This window comes from Giraffa tippelskirchi, chromosome 13, assembly GCF_054371585.1.
Source record: "Giraffa tippelskirchi isolate mGirTip1 chromosome 13, T2T-mGirTip1v1.2.pri, whole genome shotgun sequence".
In the NCBI taxonomy this organism is placed as follows: Eukaryota; Metazoa; Chordata; class Mammalia; order Artiodactyla; family Giraffidae; genus Giraffa; species Giraffa tippelskirchi.
This window is the reverse complement of record NC_137287.1, coordinates 30,475,464-30,493,252: the sequence shown is the minus strand read 5'-3', so window position 1 is coordinate 30,493,252 and position 17,789 is coordinate 30,475,464. Positions and strand designations below refer to the sequence as shown.

At 46.5% G+C, this 17,789-nt stretch overlaps 1 protein-coding gene and 1 non-coding gene across 3 annotated transcripts in view; one reads left to right on the top strand and one right to left on the bottom strand.

Moving 5' to 3' along the window:
• SNX29 (sorting nexin 29) overlaps nucleotides 1–17,789 on the top strand; it is a 585,715-nt gene that overhangs the window by 216,519 nt on the left and 351,407 nt on the right. The window lies entirely within an intron of this gene.
• On the bottom strand, nucleotides 2,184–2,256 carry TRNAR-UCU (transfer RNA arginine (anticodon UCU)). Its single transcript has one exon. It is a non-coding gene; the product is annotated as a tRNA-Arg (tRNA).

Genomic DNA, 17,789 nt, shown 5'->3' with positions numbered 1-17,789 from the left:
TTACCACTGAGCTACCAGGGAAGCCAGAAAGAGACTTTCCAAATGTGATTAACTTAAGGCTTTTGACAGGCAAAAGGAGAAGGCAGCAGAGGATGAGATGGTTAGACAACATCACTGACTTAATGGATGTGAATTTGAGCAAACTCCAGGAGATAGCGAAGGACAGGGGAGCCTGGCGTGCTGCAGTCCATGGAGTTGCAAAGAGTCAGATACGACTTAGTGACTGAACAGCAATAGTGTTGCGTATGCATTTGGGGAGTCTGGGTTCTCTGAGCGCCCCATGGTGGGGGTGGGGCTAGTCTCACGGAAGTTTCCGCTGCAGAGCATCCCCTTGGTGGGTGTCGGGCTTCTCCTGGGCTTTCCCAAGGAACACTTGCCTGTGAGTTGGAGCTGGTTCTCTGTATCAATGAAGAGGTTCTACTGGGGCAGCTGAACATGGGATTCCACACGCGCCTGCGTCCTCCTGTGTCACACGGCTCAGGCCGCCACCCTCGTCTGTGCGTGGTGGCCGTCTCTGGCCTTGTGGTGTCAGGTTGCCTGTGCTTCAGCTTCTCTGGGCCCAGCGTCCTCACTCAGGATCAGCCCCGTGCTGTCGATGAGGCCCTACCCTCCCTCCTGCCCTTGACTTCAGCCGACTAGCTCCAGCTGGGTCTCAGGGCTCTAGTAGGCTGTCATGAGGAGTTCTTCCTTTCCCGTCAGGCCTGGAAGGCTGGGGCCACTGTAGTTCCCTTGTCTCTGAGTGAAGCCTGAGTGTGAGGCTGTCACACGGGGAGAGGAGCTGAGGTGAGAGGCAGAGAGGCACTGGGGGTCGATCATGTCCTTTGAATCCCCGAATCCAGCTGTCCTGATGTGACGGTCCAGCCCTGAACGTACTGTTAAAAAGAGCCATAATTCATTAGCCTCCCCTGCTGCTGTCTTCAAGCTTGGGCTGGGTTTCCATAGCTTGGATGCATGCGTGCTCAGTCATGTCTGACACTTTGAGAACCCATGGACTGCAGCCCGTCAGGCTCCTCTGTCCATGGATTTCTCCAGGCAAGAATACTGGAGCGGGTTGCCATGTCCTCCTCCAGGTTATCTTCCTGATCCAGGGATAGAACCCTCGTCTCTTGCGTCTCCTGCATTGGTAATCGAATTCTTTACCACTAGCCACCTGGGTAGCCCAGTCATGGCAAACTGTTTGCTCTTTACTGGATGCAGGGTCTGTTCTGTCTTCAGGAGGAGCTGTCATTTCTCTGAAGCCTGTCTTTCCTAACCTGCAGTGTCTGTATGTTGTGAGGTCCTTCCTCCTGGCCGCCCTGCTTCCCATGAGGTCCCCTGTCCTGGCCTCCGTAGTCCTATTCTGCGGTGATGGATTTTAAGGCTGCAAACTCTTGTTGGCATCGCCGTTTAATTCATCAGCCACAGGCTCGGGGGCAGAGGGAGAAGAAATGGCCTGTTGCTGGTGGCAATCAGAGTAATCGGCAGTGAGAACAGATCAGGGGGAGGAACTTGATGGATGAGGGAGGCTTGGGAGCAGTTTTAAAAGTTTAAGAAACAAAAGAAGTTTAAACAAAAAAGGAAGCTGTCAGCCTCTGTCCCGTGTCGTGTCTCTGCCTGCATGTGACTTGCCCAGTGACCCCTTGCTCCCACGCCTGTGTGTGCTCTGCGTCCTCCTTGGGGTCTCACTTCCCCCAGGCTCCAGAAAGTGGGGCAGGACGGTGGAGAAGCCGGGTCCTGTGATGATGGAGGGTCATGGGGGAGAGGATTCCTGGAGCCCGTGGGTTTCAGGGGTGGGTGCAGTGCCTTGGAACCTTTCAACGTGCAGCCTCCCTCAGTGACTGCAGGCACTGGGGTGTCTCCCTTGGTGGCCACGTATTCTTGCCCCCAATGTGCACACAGGCGGAGATGTCTCTGTTTGAGGCAGGCTGCTTTGGTTGCAAGGGAAGCAAGCTCGGGAGTCGTGTGTGTGTTTGTGTCTGGTTCCAGCGCGATCAGCCTGGGACCTCGTGGAGACTCTGCTAAGATCTCGTCACTCTGCTGTTTAAAACTCAATCCAGACTTTTAAAAAAAAAAAACTGGTTGTGCTGTGTCTTCATTGTGGCCTGCAGAGGCTTTCTCTAGCTGTGGACCACAGGCTCTAGAGCACGTAGGCTCGGTCATTATGGCACGTGGGCTTCGTTGCCCTGCAGGATGTGGGATCTTAGTTCCCCGACGGGGGCTCGAACCCACGCCCCCTGCGGTAGAAGCACAGAGCCTTAACCACTGGGCCACCGGGGAAGTCCAGTCTGGACTCTTTGACGAGGGCCTGCAGTGCTCGGTGCGATCCGGCTCTTCCCTACTTCCCAGCCCCGTCTCCTCCCGGCCACACTGGCCTTACCAAGTAACACCTCAGGACCTTGGCAGCTGCTCTCCTTCTGGAATGCTCCTCCCTCATCTCTGAAAGGCTGGTCCTGCCTCTCAGGCAGTCCCTGTTCAGGTGTCGCCTCCCCTGATCACCCTGCCTCTCCTTCCTCCTTCGTCCCATCACTTCCTTGATCTCCATCGCAGCACCTTTATGAGCGCCTCAGCGTGTCTCGATTGTCTATTCCCTTCCTTGTTCACTGTCCATGTTCCGCCCTGCCGTGTACCATTTAAGGAGCAGAGACCTTGCCTGTTCTTCCCTCTGCTTGTTCAGAGGGCCCCCGCACAGGCTTCACCCAAGGGATGTGCTCCATAAATATTTTTTTTAAATAATTTATTCTTTAATTGGGGGAATATTGCTTTACAATGTTGTGTTGGTTTCTGCCATACAACAATGCAATTCAGCCATAATTATACATACATCACCTCCCTCCTTAGCCTCCCTCCCCTCCTCCCGTCCCTCTGGGTCATCACAGCACCAGGCTGGGCTCCCTATGTTACATAGCAACTTCTCACCAGCTGTCTGTTTTGCACATAGTATTCTTGCCTAGAGAATCCTGTGGACAGAGGAGCCTGGTGGGCTGCTGTCCATAGGGTCGCACGAAGTCGGACACGACTGAAGCAAGTTAGCATGCATACATGCATTGGAGAAGGAAATGGCAACCCGCTCCAGTATTCTTGCCTGGAGAATCTCAGGGACAGAGGAGCCTCGTGGGCTGCTGTCTTTGGGGTCGCCACAGAGTCAGACAGGACCGAAGAGACTTAGCAGCAGCAGCAGTGTATGTATGTCGATGCTGCTTTCTCCATTTGTCCCACTCTCTCCTTCCCCTGCTGTGTCCTCAAATCCATTATCTATATCTCGATTGCTTCCCTACAAATATGTTCATCAATATCATTTTTCTAGATTCAGTAGATATGCATTGTTGTTCTTGTTTACTCACTCGGTCATGTCTGATGCTTTTGTGACAATATGGACTGTAATCTGCCAGGCTCCTCCATCTGTGGGATTCTCTAGGCAAGAATACTGGAGTGGGTTGCCATTTCCTTCTCCAGATATATGCATTAATATACAATATTTGCTTTTCTCTTTCTGACTTAATTCACTCTATGTAACAGGCTCTAGGTTCATCCACATCACTAAAACTGACTCAAATTCATTCTTTTTTTTTAATGGCTGAGTAGTATTGCATTGTATATGTACCACATCTTCTTTATCCATCCATCCGTCAGTGGACATCTAGGTTGCTTCCATGTCCTGTTGTAAATAGTGCTCCTATGAACACTGGGGTGCACGTATCTTTTTCAGTCATGGTCTTCTCAGGGTATATGCCCAGTAGTGGGATTGCTGGGTCATATAGTAGTTTTATTCCTAGTTTTTTTGAGGAATCTCCATACTCTTCTCCAGAGTGGCTGTCTCAATTTGCATTCCCTTTTCTCCACATCCTCTCCAGCATTCATTGTTTATAGATTTTTTTGATGATGGCCATTCTGACCAGTGTGAGGTGATATCTCATTGTAGTTTTGATTTGCATTTCTCTAGTAATGAGTGATGTTGAGCATGTTTTCATGTATTTGTTGGCCATCTTCCATAAATATTCATAACATGAATGAATAGAAATGACTAGAAATCCAGGAGGAGCTGTTGTAGAACCTGATTGAAAGCCCACGGCAATTAGGGAGAGCTCAGCAATGGGCGAGGTTGTGGGTCTTCATTCTAAGGTCCCTGAGAATGTGCTGTACCACATATAACTGCAGTTTTCAGTTGTACCTCCAACCAGATTCTTCTGATCACATATAGTTTTGGCTCCTTATAACTATACTTATTAGCACATGACTTTGACTCTTCAAGGGTTTCATCATTCAGAGGTATTTTGATGACAAGAATCATAAAAATCCAATTTAATCGGTTTTAAATGAAACAGCAGAAATCCAAGAGTGCCTGTCTTTAGGAATGGCTTGATCCAGGGGCTCAAACAATATCATTAGGAAATGTTTTTTGCTTTTCGTTCTTTTACTTCTCAACTCTGTCCCCCACCCTCCCAATATTAGCAGTGTGGTGCTGCTGAGTGTTGAACCACTAGCCCTCAGAAGAAGGCACTAATTTCATGGTGTCAGTGCTCCATTGTGGTCAGTGTCAAGCTGTTCACATGACATCACTGAATGCAAAGTTAGGAAGAGATGCACCCATGGGCTCCCGTGAGCTGGTGTACCCTGGCTTTGCAATGCCTCCTCGTTTTTGGTTCCTTTTTCAGGCAGGTGTTCTTATGGTGACAGTAAACTGCCAGCAGCTCTTGTTTTAATCTTCCCAGCAACCCAACCAAAAAGCGCTCTTCCCCACTAGTTCCCTTATAAACCACTCTCCCATCTTTCCTCTTGTGGAGCAGAACTTCTCATTCTTGGCTCCATTTGAGTCACCTGGGGAGTTTTGAAAAATCCCAGTGCTTGACCACTTGTAACCACCACATTAGAGGATATTGCTTTCAAGCTGATGAAGTGATGCATGCCACGTCATCATTGAGTTAATGAAGTGCTTCAAATGCGTCAGTGTTCCTTGATTCTTGGCCTGTGGTAGAGATCTTGACTCACATGGACATGAGAAATCAATCATTGTAGTCATCCTGCTCCAAAGTGGTTGAGCCAAAATTGCTCCCCAGGGTTAGGGTTAGGGTTAGGGTTAGGGTTAGCTGAGGCCTTGTTTCCCCTGCGCCCCGAGTTGAGTCTCCCAGAGATGTCTTAGGTGATAAACCTCAGTGTCTGGCAGGTGACTGAGAGATGCTTGTTCTGCAGGAGGCAGCCTGTGCCTGGGATAGCTGGCCCAACTGGTTAGAATCTCCACCTTAACTTTATCCTGAAAAAACCTGCTCTATTCCCGTCCTCCATGGGTCACCGAAACCCGATCATGTACCGTCAGGTAACATGGGGAGCCAAGTCAGAGCATGAAGGACTTGGAACTGGACATCAACTGGGGACAAACAGACGGGCTTCTTGGCAGCAGTGCTGGGTGTGAACCAGATGTGCCATGGACACAGTGAAGGCTCTTCCTTCCATGGGAAAGAGAAGCCTTTGCCTCGAGAAGGAACTCAGAAAGGGCGATGGCAGAGCTTGGAGGCAAAAAGCAGGCACACGTTTTCCATTTGAGGTTATCTGGCTTGAACCTCAGCCCCATTGTCTAGCAGCTCTGAAGTCTTGGACCAAGTTTTAATCTCGGAGCCTCAGTGTTTTTATTTGAACAGAGTGATAATAGTTTTGACTTCCTAGCATTATTTGAAGTTTAAAAGAGATGACGTATGTAAAGTACCAGGCAAATGTTGACATTATTTTAGGTTATAGAGCATTTTGAGGAGTGTCCAGGCTGTGGCAGGTCAGTGTCCATTAGCAGAATACCTGTTCATTAATTTCTGAAAGTGGGTAAATAATTATGGTGTTAATTGTAGAGTAAACCTCTTTGAAAGCTTTTGCAGTCCATTATCCTGGTAAAACAATATTTGTGTGATTAGCCAATTTCCTGACCTTTAAATAAAAATCTGAACCGGTAGCCCCAGTCTCTGGCCCTTACTGAGCACTCAGTACTGCCAACACCAGGAAGATACTCCAGGGATGGTGGCCACAGATTTTAGCTTTGATAGTTTGAAATTAGAATTTGCTGGAAAAGTTCAGAGAGTAATGTACGCATCACCCAGTGTATTCACCACCACCTAGATGTAAAAGATAAATTTCCATATTGATTTCAGACTAATAAAAACTTAAAAGTTGCAAGTGCAGTTCAGGATGTCCTTACTGATGCATGCACAGATGTTTCCAGATTAATTCTGCTTGGCTCAGCTTGGGGGGCAGGCCTCACCTAGACTAATGCTGGGTACTTGGGGGTATATGTGTGTCAGGGGACTTAGAACTTTGGTGGGAGAAGCTCCATCCAAACATTCTGGATTGAGAGGGGAGAGGGGCAGGCCTCCAAAAGTGAGAGATGGGTTGTGCCAAGAGAGGATGTTGAGGAGGAAAAAGATAGGGGTTGTTGCATCTGACGTGACATGGGCAATTCGTAACATCAACATTTTTAGGTAGGAGGGGTTTGGTGGTTTTGTTGGAAAAGGGGTTTGAAGGCATTTTCCAGAGACTGTATCTGCATAGCATGCTGTCCATTTTTGTTGAGTTTGTATGTTTATGTGGGATAGTGTAACAGAACTAGATTTGGCATCATGAAGAAGAAAACCTAGATGACACTGACTTCCACAGATTTTTTATTCTTAGACCTCACATAAGCCTAGAAGTAAATAGTCTAGTCCAGGGCTAGTGTGATAATTTCATAGTTGTGAACTCAGGTTACTCTTCTCATTTTGCTCTACCATCCTTAGTACATGGTTTTTTAGCTTCATGATTGCCTCATGGTATGTATATTGTGGCTAGTGCTCCAGCCATCACATCTATATTTCAGGCCAGTAAAAGTAGAGATAGGGAAGGGCAGAGAGTGCATTTTACAACTGAAGTCTGTAAGGGTTTAAAACTTTAGGATCATAAGCTTTCTCTAAGGAGCTTTCCCACTCCAGATGACTTCTTTAGAACTCTTGAAGGTGTTAGTTGCTCAGTCGTATCCAATTCTTTGCCACCCTTTGGACTATAGCCTGCCAGGCCCCTCTGTCCATGGGATTCTCCAGGCAAGAATACTGGAGTGGGTAGCTGTTCCTTTCTCCAGGGGATCTTCCTGACCTAGGCATTGAACCTGGGTCTCCTGCATTGCAGGCGGATTTTTTTTTTTTTTTTTTTACCATCTGAGCCACCAGGGAGGCCCTTAAAGCTCTTAGGCCTCCCCTAATTATGGGGAAACATGGTTGCTTAATTGGCACATAAGGAAGCAGGGACCACGGATATGGGGTCGGCAGCCAGCAGCCCCCACCCCAGGTGGCTTTGAGAAAGGTGAGGCTGATGACAATAACACCGGGGTGGATGGAGGGAGGGTGTTTCTAAAGTCCCCCCAGGCCACCCCTGAGTGCCATAGCTATGGGGAAAAGCTTCATCAAGGATACAGGGTCAGAGCTGCAAGATCATCCATTCCCTGGTTCTGGAAGTGGCACCTGTCTCTCTGGAGACCTCCCATAAGAGATCATGTTTTATTTGCTCCACCGAACTTCATTCCCTGCAAGATGCTTTCCTCTCCTAAATCACTGCAGAAGCAATTGCCTGAAAATGCCAGGGATCGATTCATGATTTTTGTTCATTTCCTTTTTATTGTTTGGCAGGAAACAAAGGTCCAGAGACAGAACAGGAGTGCTTGGAGTGCCTCCGCTCCCTCTTTAGAGGCCTAGACCAGACATGCATTTATCTTTGTCATTGTGACTTTTTTCCGGCCATATAGGCGTTGTGCTTCTCCTGGAGCAGTTAATCTGTCTGGCGCCTCCTTTGGTTTTGGTGCCTTCCCTTTCTGGAAGCCAGCAGGTGGCTCGTTTTGTTAAACGCCACTTTCATTCTGACAACTACTCTGCTTTAAGTTTCTAATTACAGTTTTCATCAGGCAACTGGTCATTTTGCTTTGTTTGAGTGGATAATGATGCTTCTAACCTGGGCAGAGAGTGACTTGCTTAAATATTTCCTTTGCACTTGGACCCGAACAGAAAAAATAGACATCCTATAAAGAGAGAAAGCCCATCTCTTGGTCTGTGGTTATTTCACTGGTTTATGGCCCCAATTTCATTCTTTGCGTTGCAGGAGAAATACACTCCCTCCTCACCCCTCTACTACCTTCTCTTCATTCAGTTCAGAATCTTTCTTCTGCCCAGTACATCTCCTGTTTACAGGCTGATATTGCTCCAGGAAGCCCAAATGAAGCTCAGCATCATTTTTCCCTGGTTGGTCGCTCCCAGATCTATTGTATGGCTGTGTATTTTGTGCTTTAAAATTCTGATTTCTTCCTTTCTTTAGTGACATATTCAGTAAACGTTTAGCAGGATGTAAGCTCCATGAGAATGGGGACTGACTTGGGTTTGTTTTTTTTTTTTTTAACTTTTTATTTTGTATTGGGGTATGGGTGATTAACAATGTTGTGATAGTTTCAGGTGGACAGCGAAGGGACTCAGCCATACAGGTACATGTATCCATTCTCCACCAGACTCCCCTCCCATCCAAGCTGGCACATAACATTGAGCAGAGATCCCTGTGCTGTACAGCAGGCCCTTGTTGGTTATCCATTTAAAATATAGCAGTGTGCATCTCAAACTCTCTAAATATCCCTTTCTCCCATCCTTCTCCCCGGCAACCGTAAGTGAGACTGACTTGATTTTGACAATATTGTGCACTCAGCTTCTAAAACAGATCCCTGATCCCTGGTGGGTGGGTGATCAGTAGATGTTTGATAAGTGATTGACTGAGTTTATAATAATAATAATAGCTAATGTGAGTGAAGCGCCATATGCCATACCCTTTGTTAACTACTCAATAGGCAACCTTCCTGTGAGGTGAGTACTCTTATCACCTCCACGTTACAGGTGGGAAAACTAAGGCCAAGAAAAGTTAGATAGTATAGGGGAGCCAAACTGTCTGCTTTTAAGTCCTTCCCATATCCTGTGTGAGATCATTGTTATTGTCAACATCATGGTCAAGTGCTCTGCCCACGGCACACAGCTGGTGAGCAGGGGCTGGATCGCTGATGCCCTGACACAGAAGGGAACGACACACAGGAGCTACCGCCCTGGAGCTTGCAGACGGGGTGACTGGGTGGGTACGGTAACCCGGGCTCCAGGAAAGGGTGTACCTGGTCCTTCCAGTCCCAGTTTGCTCCCAGACAGCCAAGCCTGGGCCGAGTAGGCGAGGATGCAGACAGGGGCAGGGCATGTGCTGCTCGGTGCCCTTGAATTGAGTTCCTGGGAGGCAGTCTAGTTCGTCGTTGTTGTTTAGTCGCTCAGTCGTGTCCGACTCTTTGTGACCCCATGGACTGCAGCACTCCTGGCTTCCCTGTCCTTCACCATCTCCCAGAGTTTGCTCAGACTCTTGTCTGTTGAGTCAGTGATGCCATCTGACCATCTCATCCTCTGTTGTCCCCTTCTCCTTATGCCTTCAATCTTTCCCAGCATCAGGGTCTTTCCCAATGAGTCGGCTCTTCGCATCAGGTGGCCAGAGTATTGGAGCTTCAGCTTTCAGTGTCAGTCTTCCAATGAACATTTGGGTTGATTTCCTTTAGGGTTGACTGGTTTGATCTCCTTGCTGTCCAAGGAACTCGCAATAGTCTTCTCCAGCACCACAGTTCAAAAGCGTCCATTCTGGTCCATGCTGTACCCCAAATGGCTCACCTTGCCAGGCTCCCCCATTACCTTTTCATTTTAGACTTAGAATCTTACTGTTTCTGAGGCCCAGTGCCTCCAAAAGCACCCTCCTTTCCCCAGGTGGAGCCAATTAGGCTAAGCTCAACTCCACTTTTAGTTACTTTTGCCCTTATTTGTGTCTGATTTGTCTCATTATAATGCTATTCACAGCGTGGCAGCCAGGCACGGTGCATACACAGTTTCGAGGTCTTGGCTTCCTTCTGAGTAAAATGAAGGACTTGGAATGGACACAGGCACGCACGTACCCACTGGGCAGCAGCAGCCTGCTGAACTCACCTGGCTGGCCTGAAAATTCTTTCAACAACTTTATGTGGAAGAACAATTTGTTAAAAAATGAAACCGTATTCATTACAGAGAATTTAAAAAGATAGAGACAAACGATAAAGGAGAAAAATCATAATCACAAACCCTCAAGCATTATTAATACTCTGGGATAGATCCTTCCAGATTGGTGTAGCACTTCTTTCTGGGAACTCTTGGGCTAAACACATCCGCCTGAAGAGCCTGGGGATCCCTTATCCCTTGCTTGACACGTGGACTTCATGGGCTAAGAGGAGAACTGGATCGTATTTTTAAAAAACATGCCAATAACAAATAATTGGTAGGGATTTTAATAGGAAGATCAGGCAGTGGTCTCATATGACTGTAAATCATGCCAAGGTCCTGTCATAACAAGCCACATGTGTGCCAAAATGACAGAAAGTGTGGTTTGGTGGGCCAGCAGACTGGTTACTGCTGTCTTGTCTTCTTTTGCAGAGGAAGATGTGACAGTGTTCATGCAGGCTGCCCATCCTGTGTTAGAGCGTGAAGGTGTAAACCATCCCATGGGTTCGGCCTGGAAGGTCCTAGCTCTGCCTTTTGCCAGCAGTGTGACCGTGGGCATATAGCCTGGCTTTTTTGTGTGTGTTCTTTCCTTTTCCTTTCTATATGTTTATTTTATTTAAAAAAAAAAATCTTATTTATTTGTTTAGTTACTTTTGGCTGTGCCTGGTCTTCGTTGCTGCATCCGGGCTTCTCCAGTTGCGGAGAGCAGGACCGCCTCTCTAGATGCAGCCTCAGGCTTCTCATCGTGGTGGTTTGTCTTGTGGAGCACAGCCTCTAGGCAAGCAGGCTTCAGTGTTGCAGTTCACGGGTTCTAGAGTGCGGGCTCAGTAGTTGTGGCGCATGAGCTTAGTTGCTCTGAGGCATGTGGCATCTTCAGAGACCGGGGATCAGAGTGGTGTCCCCTGCATTGCAAGGTGGTCTCTTAACACTGGACCATCAGGGAAGCCTTCTGTATGTTTTTGTTTTGGTTAGTTTCTGTTGCCAGGTCTTCAAGTTCACTCATCTTTCTTTTGCAGTTTGCTGTGACACTTTACAGTGGCCGTACCCAGCTATAAGGGATGCTGGGAAGCATTGTTTCTTTGTTTTCAGCCCACGTGTCCAAGTGCCCAGCAAAAAGTTGATGTCTCTCTTTCTAGGGGCTTCCGTGATAGCTCAGTTGGTAAAGAATCCTCCTGCAAATGTGATGTTTTTCTTACTACAGAAGAAAGATTGGCTATTAGGGGATACTAGCCTTAGAGGATATACGCATTTGTATTAATTGCTACTCCACTTTTGATGAGCAAGTGGAAGCAAAGTGCTGGCTTTTTGGGCAGTGGCACTAATGGGGTCAGTTTCAGTGGAGAAATGAGAAGTGAAATGGGAAAGATGATCTCCTCTCAGCACTTGGAAACTCTCACCGTTTGGTGACACAGGAGTCATCGTCTCCATTTTTAAGAAATAAGATGGTCAGCTGCTCTGTGTCCCACGTTTATTTCCCCTGTGAATCTGGAGTGCTCTTGTGGTCTGAAGGATTAGATTTACCATGGGCATATGTCCTACCGATCAGCTAGGTCAGTGCCAAGAGAATTTGGTTAAACTAGAATTGAGACCCAGGTCCAAATCTTGGCTTAATGCTCTTCCTGCTCGTGCTATTTTCAGATGGTGTAAACTCACCCTCGCCGCCTATAAGGAGTGAATAGTAACAGCCTGGCTCAGTGAGCAGTGGATCTCAGGGTTATGAGATCGTTTTAAACTGCTTTTTCTGTATCATTTGATCTTCCACTGGGAGAGGAAAATAAACCTAACAGTATTTTCTTGTTTCCCATGATGTGTTATTGTACTTTCTACCTTCCTTGGATAATTTCTATCTGGAGAGTATGACAGTTGACATTCAATTAAATATGAAATATAGAAGGTCTCTTCTGTTACGTGCAATGAGAAAAATATTGGTTTAATGTGTTAGAATTGATTTCAGTGAAAGCAGTCACTACATAGCTTGTTTGCCATACATTGTTTTTTATAGTTGAGTATTTTATTGGAATTTAAAAAATGAGTTATTTTTAATTTTTCATAACAGGTCCAACAATATAAAGGAGACATATAAAAGAGACCTATAAAGGAGTAATCTCCCTTAATGCTCCTCACTTTAGATAACCAGGGTAAATTGATGTACATACACTTTGGCAAATCTATACTCTACAAACATGTTCTACTTATTCCATTTTTTTCCCTTCAAAAATGAGATTACAGTCTCTTATCAGGGGTTGGCAAACTATGACCCATGGGCATGCCACTATTTTTGTAAAGTTTTATTGGAACACAGCCACACCCATTTGCTGTGAATTGCCTGTGTGCTTTCTCTATACAGTGGAGGGGTTGAGTGGTTCCAACAGAGACACATGGCCTGAAAAACTGAAAACCACCTGGCCCTTTGAAGAAAGTTTGCTGTTCCCCGATCTAATCTGCTTTGACTTTCTCAGGTAATGGTATATAACTGAACAGTCATAACTCTTCACTCCAGATCAATAGATACAGATCTAAGTCATTCATTTTATTTATTTATTTTTCTATTTTTTTTGGCCACACCCCAAGGCAAACAGAATCTTAACTGCCAAAGGAGGGATCAGACCCGTGTCCCCTGCAGTGGAAGTGTGGTGTCTTAACCGCTGGGCTGCCAGGGAAGTCCCTGAGTCTTTCATTTTAACTTCATGTGCAGCTGCATGTCAGAGTTCATCATGTGACTGTGCTGTAATGGTTAAAATCATTCCCCCACAGATGGCATATAGGGTGATTCCAGGATTTTACCATAATAAACAGTATTTCATAAACCCCATATAAGTGTATTTTTATATCCTGGGGGCTTCATTTACGTGGGAAAGATTTACAGAAGTACCGTTGCTGAAGGAAAGCCTGGATTCTTTGCCCATCAGTTGCCTTTTGGTTTGAAACCCATGAGTCATGTCATCAGATGTTCTCTCTGATCTGACACCTCTTTTGGGAATCTGACATTTGTTATAAAAGTGGTTTTCAATCCCTGTTGACGCTGGCTCACAGTAATAAATCTGCTGCTGAAGGAGGCATTTTCAAGTATGTATACAATTGATACCCAACCTTCCTAGAATAATACTTAAGTCTTACTACATGCGAGACAGTCTCATGTTTTATATCCTGTTCTGTTCCATCTTAACAAACATCAGTTGTAACTCACTGAATTGTTTTCACCACCCCAGTAAAGGGACACAACCTGTAGTTTGAGAAACTACCCTTTTCTAGAAAGGGGTACTATTCTGAATCTTGTGATCTAGTTAAGTTTGATGTTTTATCTGTTGGTCAAGGTCATTCCTCTTCCTTCTTTATTTAAGGTAAAACTTTGTTCTTCTTAGTGAAAATTCATACATATCTTCATGCATAATGTCTTTATAGTTGTGAGGTGGGTTACAGACCAGTTTCCTTTGGAAATGGGAGTTGTCCTTGGTCTTCATGTATTTCCCCAGAGAGACCAAATACCTGGACTTTGCCGCCCTGCGGTGAGGATGTACCTGTTAGCCAAGCTACCTCACGGGTGATTTGTCCTCTTTTGGGTCTAGCCCAGTGGCTCACACATTGATCCTGACCACCCCCTGACCCAGTGTCCACACACATCATCACCCCTCTCAGCCTCGACTCCCACCTGTCCTCTGCTCAGTGCTCTGTTGCCTTTGGTCTAGATCAGCCATGAGTACTGTGATTCTGTTATTCCCTCTGGGACTGTTGAGACCGGCAGCCTTATTTTAGTAATAGAACTCTCCCCCGCTTTTGCAAACCAAGAAACCAATCAGAAAGGGTGTTATCTCACAGAACTTCTTCGGATGCAGGTCTGGCTGGATCCAGGTGTGCACAAGCCGTTTACCAGGAAGACCTCTCTCTCTTCCCCTTCATCCTGCTTCAGGTTCTGGTAGCTTTGCTTCATTTTCAGACAGCTTATCTTTTCTTGGGGGAGGAAGGGATCAGATAGGAGCCAGAGAGACAGGCAGGGGTCAGAGCAAAGGTCACTCCACATGACCTGCAGAGAGGCTTGGACTTTATCCTCAGGCTGGGGAACCTGGTGAAAAATTTAAAGTGGAAAATGACACGAGTCAGTCTGCATGTTTTCTCCCCTCACACGAAGGTCTGCCCCACATGTCTTATTGTTCTGTGCACATCAGAAACCGGATTCTTCCTTTAGAGGGACGGTTACTTTCAGCCACCTAAAATATTTTTCTTTTTTTTTTTTTTGAAATTTCTGACATTGTTTGAATTTAATGATTCATATTACGAATTATTCATGAAAATGATCTTTTAAGCTTCTTATAATAGCTGAAATTATCCTTCATTAGATACTGACAGTTCCTGTGATGGGTGTAATTATAAAAAAAAAATATTCTTAGGCTGGCTATATTCTGCAGTGTTAAAATTACGCAAATGAGCAAGAGATAAGAATAGCAGCTGAGTAGGATGGTCAGATTTTATGGGAGAAGGGGGGATGGCAGCATTGCAAATTTTCTAAAAATGAATAAATATATGCTGTACACATTAAGTACGTTTTTATTACTGTCTGCCGTAATGTTCACCCTCTCCTCATTGGCCCGGGAGTGCATTAATTTTAGCGCCCTGAATTGTTTGTAGCTCTTGCCCATATATGAATTGCATCAAGGAGAGTTTTTTTTTTTTCTTTCCTCCTTCTTTCCACTCAGCATTTTCTGCAAGGCAGGCTGTAGTAATCTCTGATAGTTCTTGAGAATGGCACACTTGTTGCTAATACAGAGAAAGCTGAGCGGGGAGGGGAGAGATGGGAGGCTGGGGGCAGGGAGTCAGGTGCCGTGGTGAGGGGTGAGTCTCTGGGTAATGAGCCTGAGAAATCAGGTCTGCATCATGTTCATGTCCCAAGGATGGCCAGGTAGGGTGTTCATGGCTGATAGGGGTCAACCTACTTCTTGGGATTAACCTTGGCAACCTTGTAGTGACAAGAAGAATTGAGGAGCCAAATAGCATGTGATGTCCAGGGGCCCCACATGACCTACTCCTGCCTGACCCCCTCAGGGTCTCTGTTAACAATGCCCCATTTTGCCTCTTCCTCATGTGGTCGCATCCCTTCTTGGGGGCTCTACAGAACCCCCCAGAGAGTGATTAGGGTGAATAGGGTAACATCAGTGGCCGTACAGCCTCAGATCAACTCCCACGTAAAGCAGATGGACTGAATTCTCCCATCTCCCTGCCTTTGAACTGGACCATTCAGTGAAATGAAAAGTAGAAGTGAAAGTCGCTCAGTCGTGACCGACTCTTTGTGACTCCTTGAATTGTACAGTCTATGGAATTCTCCAGGCCAGAGCACTGCAGTGGGGAGCCGTTCCCTTCTCCAGGGGATCTTCCCAACCCAGGTCTCCTGCATTGCAGGCAGATTCTTTACCAGCTGAGCCACCAGGGAAGCCCTGGTGAAAAGTAGAGGGTGATTTCAAAAAGAAAAAGGCTAGCATGTAAGTAGTGCTTACTCATCGGAGGAACTGTCTGTATACTCATTTAATCCTCACATCTGTACAATGTGTTGGATGCTATTATGATCATCAGTCTACAAGTGAGGAAACAAACAGAGAGCTTAAGTCACTTTCCCAAGATCACACAGCAAGTCAGAAGGGTGAAACAGTGCTGGGTAAATTTTCACTGATTGATGATGGATGGGGTGGGGACCTGATCAGCTCACCCAAGAGATTCTCCATCAGGCTTGGGTCTATTCACACAGATGTGACTTCCAGCTCTCTCCTTACACTTTTACCTCTTGTAACCTCATCTCGCTTCTCTTCAGCCTCTGGGCACCCACCGTGATGCCTGCTTCTGTGCCCAGTTTGGTGTGTACCGCCACCCCTTGTGTAGTGTGTCCTGCAGTGATGGCTTGCTGGCTTCCTCGCTTGCACCTGGGCAGCCCTCCACCTTGGGGTTTGGTTTTCTTCTAGAATTATGCCTTCAGATGACAAGAAGTAGATACTTACTTTCCATTATATCTTAGAGACCAGAGGTTGGCAAACTTTTTCGTATTTTTTGGTAAAGGCCTAGTCGTAAGTATTTTAAGCGTTGCAGCTGGTCTGTCTGCTTCTTCCTTTCCTCTTTCTCTCCTTGTTTGCATGCCCTTCTCTCCCTCCTCCCCCTCCTCCTCTCCTAATTATGTATAGTTTTTACTGTAACATAGACCACAGGCTGGATTTCACTCAGAGGGTGTAGTTAGCCAACCCATCTCGTGGGCATTTGTTGGTGTTAAACTGCCTCTCTTAAAAAATGGAACTGTCCTTGTTCCTGTGGGTCTGATTTTTGCTTCACCTGGTCCTTCTTGCATTTACTCTGTCTGCTGGTTTCTGAAGTGTCCGGGACCCACTGGTATGCTGTCTTCCATTCCCTGAATCTCCTCTCTCTCTTGCCTGCTCTGCTTTTGCTCCAGTCAGGCTGGTGCTCTGGACATTTTCTCAGAGTTGCAGACCCAGTGGAGTTAAGGGTGATGCTTATTTGCTCTTTCAGACTTTTCTTTCTGTAGTTTACACGGGGAAAAGCCGGCTTGAAAAAGAAGGTAACCACCAACCTGTGTGTTTACACCTGGCTGTTTCTTTGGGGCGGCTTCTCCCGGAGTGTCTGGTGTTGCGGGAGGAGGCGTGGGGCGGACGCTGTGTGCTCTCCAGGTGCACACAGGATGGTCCTCTGATCCATCCTTCGCCAGCTTGCTGAGGTCACTGGTGTAGGTACCCTTTTCCTCACTTCCAAGTGAGAAAACAGGCTCCATGCAGAGTTCTGCACCCAGCCCACGACAGAGCTGGCGAGTCAGTTTAGGTCTTTGGGTTACATATCTGGGACTCCAACTGGTGCCTCCTCTGGACATGAGTAATTCTTTTTTGTAAAATTCACTTTTTTATTTAATATATTTTTTGGCTGTGCCACATGGCGTGTGGGATCTCAGTTCCCCGACCAGCACTGAGCCCATGCCCCATGTAGTGGAAGCGCAGAGTCTTAACCATCAGGGAGTCTCTGAATGTGAGTAATACTGGAATGCTCTCCTCACTGTGCTTATGGTTCAAAGCAGGGTTTCTGAAGTCAAGACCATCTGGGGGTGAGCCCAGTTCTACCCCTCAGCAGCTGCGTGGTGTTGGGCATGGCATCACTGATCCGATGGACATGAGTTTGAGCAGGCTCTGGGAGTTGGTGGTGGACAGGGAAGCCTGCAGTCCATGGAGTTGCAGAGTCAGACACGACTGAGCGACTGAACTGAATTGACCCTCTTGGGACCTCAGCTTTCTTACATGTAAAACTGAGCTAGTAGTACCATCCTCATGAATTGTTATGACGGTAGAATGAAACCATTAAAATGATGCTCAGGAAACATTAACTGTCCTTGTTTAGTCGCTCAGTCGTGTCTGACTCTTTGCGACCCCATTCACTGTAACCCTTCCAGGCTCCTCTGCCCATGGGATTTCCCAGGCCAGAATACTGGAATGGGTTGCCATTTCCTTCTCCAGGGGATCTTTCCAGCCCAGGGATTGAACCTGAGTTTCCTGCTTGGCAGGCAGATTCTTTACCACCGAGCCACTTGAGAAGCTCCCAACTGTCATGGCTATTTCTTTCTTTTTTTTTTTTTTTTTAATAAATTTTATTCTTTATTGTAGTAAAATACACATAACAAAATTTACCACCTTAACTGTCGATAAGCGTGCACTTGGGCAGTGTGAGTACATTCACGCTGTTGTGTGGCTGATGTCTGGCACTCCTGTGCTCTCTTAGATCTAAAGCTCTGTCCCCAGCCCC